This window comes from Teleopsis dalmanni, chromosome 1 (assembly GCF_002237135.1).
Source record: "Teleopsis dalmanni isolate 2A chromosome 1, ASM223713v2, whole genome shotgun sequence".
NCBI lineage: Eukaryota > Metazoa > Arthropoda > Insecta > Diptera > Diopsidae > Teleopsis > Teleopsis dalmanni.
This window is the reverse complement of record NC_051846.1, coordinates 173,759,579-173,770,005: the sequence shown is the minus strand read 5'-3', so window position 1 is coordinate 173,770,005 and position 10,427 is coordinate 173,759,579.

The window sequence follows — 10,427 nt, the reverse complement described above, 5'->3', positions numbered from 1 at the left end:
TTCTAAAATCTATATTAACAACGTACACCAGGCTCCTAAAGTTATACATTTCTATTGCAGTATGTATAAATCTTGCCAACATTGGTCATTTGGAATAAAGTATTCATTTGTTATTATTTCCTCTTTCTATTTTCCTTTCTGCAGTGCTTGCATATCTTATTAAATATCGAGTAGATAAGAAATTTATACGTTCAGCCTGCTATAAATAACAGTTCCAGTCTAATTGACACTTTTCTAAAAATAAGCTGTAAGACTTACCAAAACTTCACGTAACTAAAAGTTTTCATTTAAACTTCTAGACATCGAAAATCACAACAATTCGTATTTGTAAACAGTTTAATGTATCTCAATGTGAGAGAAAAACATCTTAAACAGTATATAATATGCTTATTACAGATACAATAATACAAATATTCAAATAGATGACTATTTTGTTATTTTGTTAATCTAAAAAGTTTCTTTTTAAAATTAATGAAATTTGCAAAACTTTCAAGACTGATTTTGACACTTTACCCACAAAAGTTCAACATATTTTCGATCAAAAACATCCTGTATCTTTGAGTTATTTGAGTTAAGTGAAAAACTGAGAACACGAAGTTCATAAAGAAAAACACTTAGCAACTGTTTTCTATGATTTTTTTTTTGGGGTTTCTTTAATTTTGTGTAAAATATAAATTATAAGAAAATCACGCACAGAAAATTATTGTGTGAAGAACTTTGTTGAATAAAATTAAAAAGTTTTGATTTTGAATTTTGGTTTTATGATTTATATAAAGTTTACCCAAAAATATTTCGAATATACTTTTCAAACAGTTCGCAAATGTTAAATTTCGTTTAAGTCTCAACTTCAAAGCTTTAAATTATTACTCACATGATATCAAAAAAAAAAATTGCATGTATTACCACAAATTATATAGATTATATCTAAGATTAAAATTGTTTATAAGTACCTTCTGCTCAAAAAGTATTTGGATTTTGTAAATAAAACACACAAATTTAAATTTTATTCCAAATTTATTTTATCTCCTTCAAAATATGCTCCTTCTTCTATGCCAACGCTGAACCCAATCTTCTACGAAAAGTAGGCCCGTGAAGGTATGGCTTTTAGTTCCTTCAGCGAATTCTCTTTTACCGATTCAATCGACTCAAAACGCTTACCACGAAGGGGCAATTTGATCAAAAAATCGCGTACAACAAGAATTTTCCATAGTAAAGATCGCTAAATGCGCTTAAGGTAGTCTCACATTAACAGCTGCTGTAAATAAACTAATTGACAGATGGCGCTCAAATTTGTATCATATGTCAAGATAGAGTGTACCAACATAACAAAAAAAAATCCGGATACTTTTTGAGCAGAAGGTACTTCAAGATCAAATCTGTTACATACATATATCTGTTAATTATATGTGGTACGAGAGTACCACATATAATTGGAAATATACAACTGAAAAGATATTTATATAAGTTAACACCCGCAGCCTCTCGAATCCTGCGCTAGGTTTCATTAACGGCAGAATCATGCGACATTATTTGATCGCCTGATTGCTGTCAAACGTGGCATCAACATATTTTTCTGGAAAAGTCCCGTTTAAAGCAACAATTAAACAAGGTATGGCTTTTTGGAAATAATTTTAAGCTTATTGCTACAGTTTGTAGTCAAGTAAAAGAAAAAAACTGTGGCATCACCTCTATAAGTCCACACAAATCTATGAATTTTCAGATAACGTTACAACACTAGCGACTTATAAAAAATATTTCAGGAATCATTTGTTTCTTAAACTTTCTGAGAAACGTAGATAGTCTGAAGTTTCAATCACATTACTGTTTAATATGAAATTGGTACCCCGAAAAGACTGTGCTACCTGCCAAGATGACACTATTGTCTATGTTAGAGTGTTGGACTTTATGAACATACGAGTCTAATATGTTTTCTTTTATGTTCATTTACTACTGTTACTACTGTTCAAAAACCGTAATATTATTTATTTATATTTTATTATTATGCTGTTATATAGCAATTAACACATTATCATTGTTCATTACAATCTGAATTACTCATTAAAAGTAGAAGTTCAGATAAAAATAGAAATTGATAAATATATGAATCAGTTGACTTATGCTAATCCATTTTATTATCTAAAATTTTATTTTTAAAATTTTTTTAATTCTAAATAAAACTATAGTATAGTAATATCTCAAGAAATTCCAATTTTTAATATTAAGTTATGTGCTTAGATAAATGATAGCTTAACCTAACTACAAACTAACAATTAAATTTATTTTACCAGCAAATTTAATATTAGTATATGCAAATAGTAATAACAGTTTAATTATAATTTATGCAATCATTCAAGAAATGAATTTTATAAAAAAAAATTGAGATGAAATAATTCTCTAGAAAAGCGTAGATTGCTAAGCGAAAATCGATTTAAGATTTACTCATAAAAACCAGAAGCGTGCGGTTTGTCATAAACTCATTGGGTCAGAAAGTAACACTGCGGTTTATTAATTGTTTTCTTTGTAGACTTAATGGGATTTACGAGTTAAAAAGAAAATTTTCCAGTTATGTGATAAAATTTATCAATTCACAACTTGTAAAAATCATATAAAAGTGAAGCCAATTTCTAACAGTAGCATCAGTTTAATTTATAACTCAACAGAATAAACTAGAAATTATAAAACAATATGCCTGGTTTTAAAGTCTTAGTACTCTTGTCAGTTTTCGCAATTGCTCTGTCTTTGGTGGAATCTTCACCCCTAGAGGAAGTTGCCGAAGTACAGGAATTATATGAAACTGGATACGACGATACCTACTCTTCAGAGGTACAATAATTCATATTTTTATACTGAATGTGTAATAGTAAAATGAAATCTTCATTATTTTAGCCTAATCTACCAACCGAAACAGAAGTGGGTGAACAAACTGACGAGTTAAGCCGCCAGAAGCGTTCCTGCTATACAGCTCAGGTTAGAACCCGTAGTGGACGCATCATATCTGTACGCAGATGCAATGGTTAATAACATTACTTCAAAATGTTGAAAACACTGATTGATACAGTGAATCTTAATAAAAATATATATTTTGTTGAGTAATAAAATGAGAATTTTATAAAATTAAATAAATTACTTTTTTTACTAAAAACTTGAGAAGTTATTTTGTTTCTTCAAAAAATTTGACCTAACAACGTATGTATTTTATTATATTTTTATAGTTATGAGACAGTTCATTAATTAAGAAAAAATTGTGAAATACATTACTTTCACTATAAACATTGCACTACAACTATAAATAAATAAATATAAAATATAAATAAATATAAATAATATTGCTTTAAAAGTATTGATAAAATTTTCTTTAATTAAGAAGTTGATATCTTAAAAAGAAATTCGATTGTGGTTTTTCAGCGAATTTGTTTGTATAAATGATTGATATGCTAAATACTTAGTAACTTAATGGAATATATTCGGATATAACAACTTTGTCGAAGAAATGAGAAAAAAGGTTTGGATGCAGAATCATCCAAGGAATATAACTCAAACTTATGCCTTGAAAATATTTAACCCAAACAATTTAACTGATATCCCAGTTCTGCATTTATTATTCGTTAATCTAATCTTCAATCGATTTTTTTATAGTCTTTGTATTTCCGTTATTATGATGTCAATGTTAATTTTGGCATTTTTTTAGAAAAGTTTTTCTATCTAATAATTTCTGTACATTTATTTCATATAACATTAATTTTTCATATAACATTATATCAGAATTTTCTTCAGTGCATATTCAATGCTAAATAGATTCAATGCTTCAGATTTATAGTTTCAGACGTTCAGATTTTCAAACCAAATACTTTTACAAAAAACAATAGTACTACATTTTCTTATTCAATTTCCAACCCGATCAATGGCTTGCTGCCGTCAGTAGGTAGTACCAAGTAGTACCTCAAATCGTTGGTCACCTGGACATTCCACCGAAGATAAGGACGTTCTCCACCGCGTTTTCCACCTGAGGGTACCAAATCAAACACCTTTCTAGTCGCAGCACTTTCTTCCATTTGCACGATATAACGAAACCAGCGAAGCCGCTAAATTTTTATGCGTTTAACTATGTCAACCATGTATCGTTGCCAATGCGTAAGGGACAATAGATATTCCGAAGAATTTTTTCTCACGCATGCTCCTAACGCCTTCTCATTATGCTTGGTAATTGTCCAAGCTTCTGCACCACACGGCAGGACATATGAGACTTGTAAAGCGCGATTTTTGTTTAATGAAAAAGGGCTTTATTTTTCAATTGCCTACTAAGTCCAAAGTAACATCTCTTGGCAAGAGTGATTATTCGTTGAATCATTAGGTTGACCTCATTTGTGGTGTTCACGCTGGATAGCGGTGCATGAGCTAAGTTTATGCAATGCAAGCTTTGAATTCATTCATTACAACCTCCTAGTTATTAAATATTAACAAATAAATTCATTCTAATCAAATAGTTAATCGTTGCTTTGATATGGATCTCAAAATTTCCAAACATAGAGGGAAATAAAATCACTGCTGAACTCACTAGGATAAGCTTGGAAATGCAAGCAACTTCTACGGTATTTACATCAACTTAATTATTGATATTGCAAATTGTAAAATAAGTAGGATGCTATAACGGGATTACTTGAGATACAAAACATTATTGTTGATAAACTAAACATAGTAAGAATATATATGGTAGAAAAATCTTCCAATATCTAAGATTAATAGGAAACTACCATATCATTAAATTACTTGAGATTGTTAACACTATTGCTAATAGTGAAGGGGATCCCTCTACACTGTCGGCAGTAATATATTGGCTGGAGACCTATTAAAAAGTAGACGGTCAATATAAGAATCACACACAATATTTACTGTCAACTGAAACCAAGCAGAGGAAAAGGAAATTATTTTTCTTTTTGTCTGTGAATGTCCTGTTATTTAAAGACAAGGAGCAGCATCTTTAGTAATTTCTTCAATCATATTGTCAACTTTCCTAATCCCACAGGTTAAAACTAACTGTACTATCTACCCAAATAAGTAGACAATCAGTTATTAACAAGGCTATAGTAATAAAATAAGTGTGGAAACGCTTATTGAACTCCCGGAATATCACCACTTTATATCAGTAAACCAATCAATTAGAGATGCATTTTATATGCTACTTCATAATAATAATAATCATAATAATTACCAACTACCTTAAGGTAGTTTTGAAAACTATAAAACTATAACAAACGGTTTATATTTGTTATTTCGCTAATTAAATAATTTATATATTTTCTTATAGACGTTTTTTCGAACAGTAGTGAACTACAACAACAAAAATTTTTATTTTTTTTATTATTTTAATTAATTGAATTTTTGGCGACCATACAGCTGTTTCGAGTATTGCCAAATACCCATCATACCCATAAATTAATATTTTTTGAGACCGCAAGTACCAGGAATCGGACTGGGGTTATGCCAAATGTGAAGCTCAGAATCAGCGCACCTTAACCAACTGATCCAAAGCAGTACTTGACTTCTTATGTTCGCATATATTTCTGGACTTTTGTAACCTTTGCTATGAAAGTTATTATTAACAATTTTACTTGCTGTGTTTATATTAGAACTAATTCATAAACCAGCTGTAGAATAATTGAATTAATTAATTAATTATATTTTTATTTTTAATTGTTAAATTTCAATACTATTCTGTTCGTAGAGGCGTTATTTGTTTCATGATTTGTTCTTTCTTATGTATAGAACCTAATCTAGGAACGTAATGTTGAGAAAGTCATAATGTTACTTCACTAGTCGTACGGGCGAGACCAATTTTTTCTTATTTCTCATTTCTTATCTTATTTATATTTTTTCTTATTCAATCTAATACATTACCTTCTAAAAACTTAAACTATTATTTTAGTTTTCTTTGCAATTGAGCACTAAAATTATTATTAAATGCTGCCAATAATAAAATGTTTTTTTTAACTTTATAAATATTAATAATAAATATTAAACTGTTTTTTACACTATCTCGGTTTATTCACAGATCAGTGAAAATTAGCGCTAAATTTAACAGATAAAATTCAAGCAATTGCGGTTTTTACTAAACTCGTAAGCTTGCCGTCGTTGATTTAATTAATAGTTTATAGTTAATAAAATATAAATTTAACATGAATAATAAATTTTCCCATTTATACTTATGCATTGTACTTGTACTTAAATTTTACTGGAATTCTGCTATATTATTCTCAATATGTAAATTTCATATAAAAACTGAAACAATTTATCACAACTGCATCAATTGACGTTAAGACTTATTACCATAAAGTCGAATTTAACAGAACAGAATGTCTGCCTTGAAGGTTTTAGTCATTTTATCGCTTTTTGCTGTTGTTTTATCACTGGAATCATCGGTTCCACAAGAAGGGCAGAACGATGTAAAAGATTTAAATGATATTCTATTTAACAATGTTAAATCCTCTGAGGTTTGATAAATATATTTTTTATTAAATAATTTTTTAAAAATATAATATGATTTTAGGCAAGCTTAGCAACTGAAGCTAAGCCAGTGGAACAAACTGAAGAGTTGAGCCGACAAAAACGCTCTTGTTACACTGCGCAAGTCAGAACTCGAAGTGGACGAATTATCTCAGTACGCAGATGCAATGGTTAGGATGATCAGATAGTCAAAGTTAATGACTATAACAACAATTATTTTATCTTATTATCCTACAATTTTTCTTATAAAGCATATATAATATATTACCCTTATGTGTTAAAAAATTTTTATAAATTATATGAATTTTTTAATAATAATTTATCGATATTTTGTTAGTAATTTATATTAGTGGTTCATGACATAAATAAAAATATTAAAAATTAATAATAGCAGCATTTTTATCCTTACTTTGTTAGTTTTTGAAGAATCAGAATCTGTCCAGCAGAACTAGAGAAGCTGCAGGAGAGAAGAAAAAAGAAACAAATGAACGCTTTGCAAATGCCGTGACCTAGAAAGATTGAGACAGTTCACTATGGAGGTCTACGAATTGTTGAGCCTGCTGGACATTCCAAAAGTAGATCTTTAAAATATATACTTTTGTCAACCACGCAGGTTGGTTTTAAAACTAAGATTTTCCTAACCTGGTACTTAGTCAAAAGAGAAGTCCAAATACCAACCAAATCCAAACTAAATCCTTCGCCGCCACAAAATCCAAACACCAACCAACAACAGCAAGATAGGTAATCTTTTTTTTTGAGTATGGTTAAAATACACTTAGATGTAGTGTTATCTGTTTTGTGATGCTAATTAATCAGCACTGTTTCCTTAACATATATCAAACGACACTTTCATCCATGGCGTCATATATTTAGTTTGCAAATTTACAAAATGGATCGTTTAATAAACGCTGAATATGTTAAAATTATAAAATCGTACTACAAGACCACACGCCTCTTTGACATCGAGAAGCAATAGAAGCATGTCTCGCATCAAATTTATTCCGGACTTTTGAATTTCCAGACCCATTTTTCAGTTAGTGGCTATATTAATAAAAAAAATTGGCTGGTATAGTACTGTATAGTGTGGCATTTGATCTGTAGATATAAGATACTCGTGGTTTTCTGAAAATAACAAGGTTGAAATCAACAAGGATGCATGAAAGTGGCTCAAGCCACATCACAAGTCTTGAGCTTAAAATTATTATTTTATAATTTATGCATTTTTAACAAATACATTAAATTTGTTATTGGTTATTTTCAAATAAAGAGCAGTATATGACTTGCTCAAAATACTAACCAATATGCAAAACCAACCTTTTCAAAAACTTAAAAGCTTTATGTTTAAAAATGTATCTAAAAATCATTTGCAGACAAGATATTATATCTATTTTTTATATAAAATGTTTATTAAAATCAATCACTTGTCATAAACTACTGTAAAAAAGAAACTTTTACTTATTTGCTCTTTTAACAGTTCAATAGACAGAAAATAAATTTATTTGTCTATTTCATAAAGAAAAAATGGTTTTAAAACCTTTGAATGTCTATTTTGATGAATTGTGGCAAAAATTTGAAGCTTAAAGGAAATTAAGTTAGCAATGAATTTGACATTTTGCATGACTTATTCTAAATTGATAGAAATATATTTTTATCATTTAAAATATTGCTAGAAACTAAATTAAAGTTCTGCATATTCTGCTTAAAATCAGTTATAAGTTATCATTTCAGTTATAGGTACTTGTATTTCGCTTCTTCTTCTTCTAGGTGCCTTGTCTGCTTCGAATGTTGGCTAACATGAGGGTTTTTTTGATTTTATCTACAGCTTCTCGAAAAAGTGATCTTGTACTTTTATTAAACCATTGACGTAAATTCTTCAGCCATGATATCTTTCTTCTTCCATGGCCACGTCTACCTTCAATTCTGCTGTACTTCGCTACTATTTTTAAACTTCTATTGAGAAATAATTCAAATATTATAAATTTATTTTTTAGTAAAATTTGAAATTTATTTACATTTATATTAAAGTATATACTGCGCGTATATACAAATCATATATTATAACAAATCTTTTAAAAAAAACTAAACTTTGCCTTATAGTTATGGAAACTGACATAATTGTGCTGGGCTCTATGCTCCTCCTAAGAGGAACTCTAACTAAGAGTATGATATGGTCCGCCTGGGACCTGAGAAGAATAGAGTAACTGTTATGACTTCCTCGTCAGTCGTTATATGACTTTACTTGACTTTAATCACTTTACTAACAGTAAACTATCTGTTAGTAAGACATGCCGAAGTATTAGGGGCTTCTTTCAGCAATTACTATCATAGCAACGAGACAGAAAAGGAAACAAAAATATTATCTAGTGATTTTACACTATCACTGTCCGACACTTTCAAGTGGCGTACATCACCTTTAGTTCCTTCATTTCTAAAATATCTGTCCGATATCACAAACATAGGCATAAAAGACACTGATTGCTTCATTAAAGTGACATTGTTTTCTGATCTTATGTAGTTTCGTTGGAAATGACATCGTGCCCTTCTACTTATATATATATTTATACGTATATATGTTTATATGTATACATACATACAATATGGTATTAAATTGTCCTATTTTTCTGGCTGAAATGAACCCATCTCATTTATTTTAAGCTTAGCTGCCACTCGCAACTATCTTCTTATTCAATGATAATTTATATATACAAAATTCTGCTTTCAAGTATAACTTCTAGTGATAGATATATTCCGTACATGAAAGCTTAAATTACGTATTAGTTCAGATAATTCACGGAATGCTAACTACTTTACAGATGTGAATTAATAAGAACTGATAATAAGAATAATAATGATGATTAATAATGATTAATAAGAACCGATAAGATCAATTTCTTGCAGCTACTAATAAATTAAACTCAATTAAGTGAAGCCAAGTCATATAAAAATAGATAAATATATGTATTTTTATCACCAGTTTAAATAAAAAACCATATTTTTTTACTTTCTTTATATACTGAGTACAATAAGCATGATTATTGTAATTAATTATACATATTAAATGACTTTTTTTAATTAAATACCTTACATCATGCGTTATAATATATGATAATTCGTAGTAATAAATACAAATTTTGTAGTTTTATATTCTTCATTAATTGTATAAAATTTCATTCGATATATTTGCAAACAAAAATGATTAAAATTAAAATATTAAATAAATAATATTTATCTCTGAAGTTCAGTTTAATAGGAATTGAGTCTATAATTATATGGAATATAATTTATGCACGATAAATGTTTATTTCTACCATAAACATTAAGCGAACTTTATATATTTAAACATGTACATTGCTGGGCAATAATTATAGAAACCATTAATGATTAATAAAAATTTTATGGAATTTGAAATGATATTATTTTTCGGTGTAAAAATTATTTATTAATTGCTATTTAGTATTTGATTTGCAATGCATGATACCATTTACAAACTGCATATGTTATTATTTGTCTACCACAAAAGTTCAAATAAAAAGTTTCAATATTCGAGATATTTTATTTGGTCAAATACTTCACATAACTTGAATAGTTCTCAGGCGACAACATAAATTTGATGTATCAGTTCATTGAATTTATATGGAATAAAAAACATATACAGTATCATAAAATGTTTTGTCCTCTGTCCTAAGTGCAGAGCAATTTTCCTCATCATTATCTTTGTTCACCAGAGAGTTCATATATAGATTTCATACTATCGTAAATTATTTTTATGGCAATTCGCAAATCATCAATTTCGCATATAAAAATTTAAAAGCAGAAATCTCTTTGTTTACGAAAATAATAACAAAATAGATTTTTCTGTACGTTTCAATGGATAAATACAATATTTTGAGTAAAACAATGAGCAACAAGTGGGAATACTTGAGATA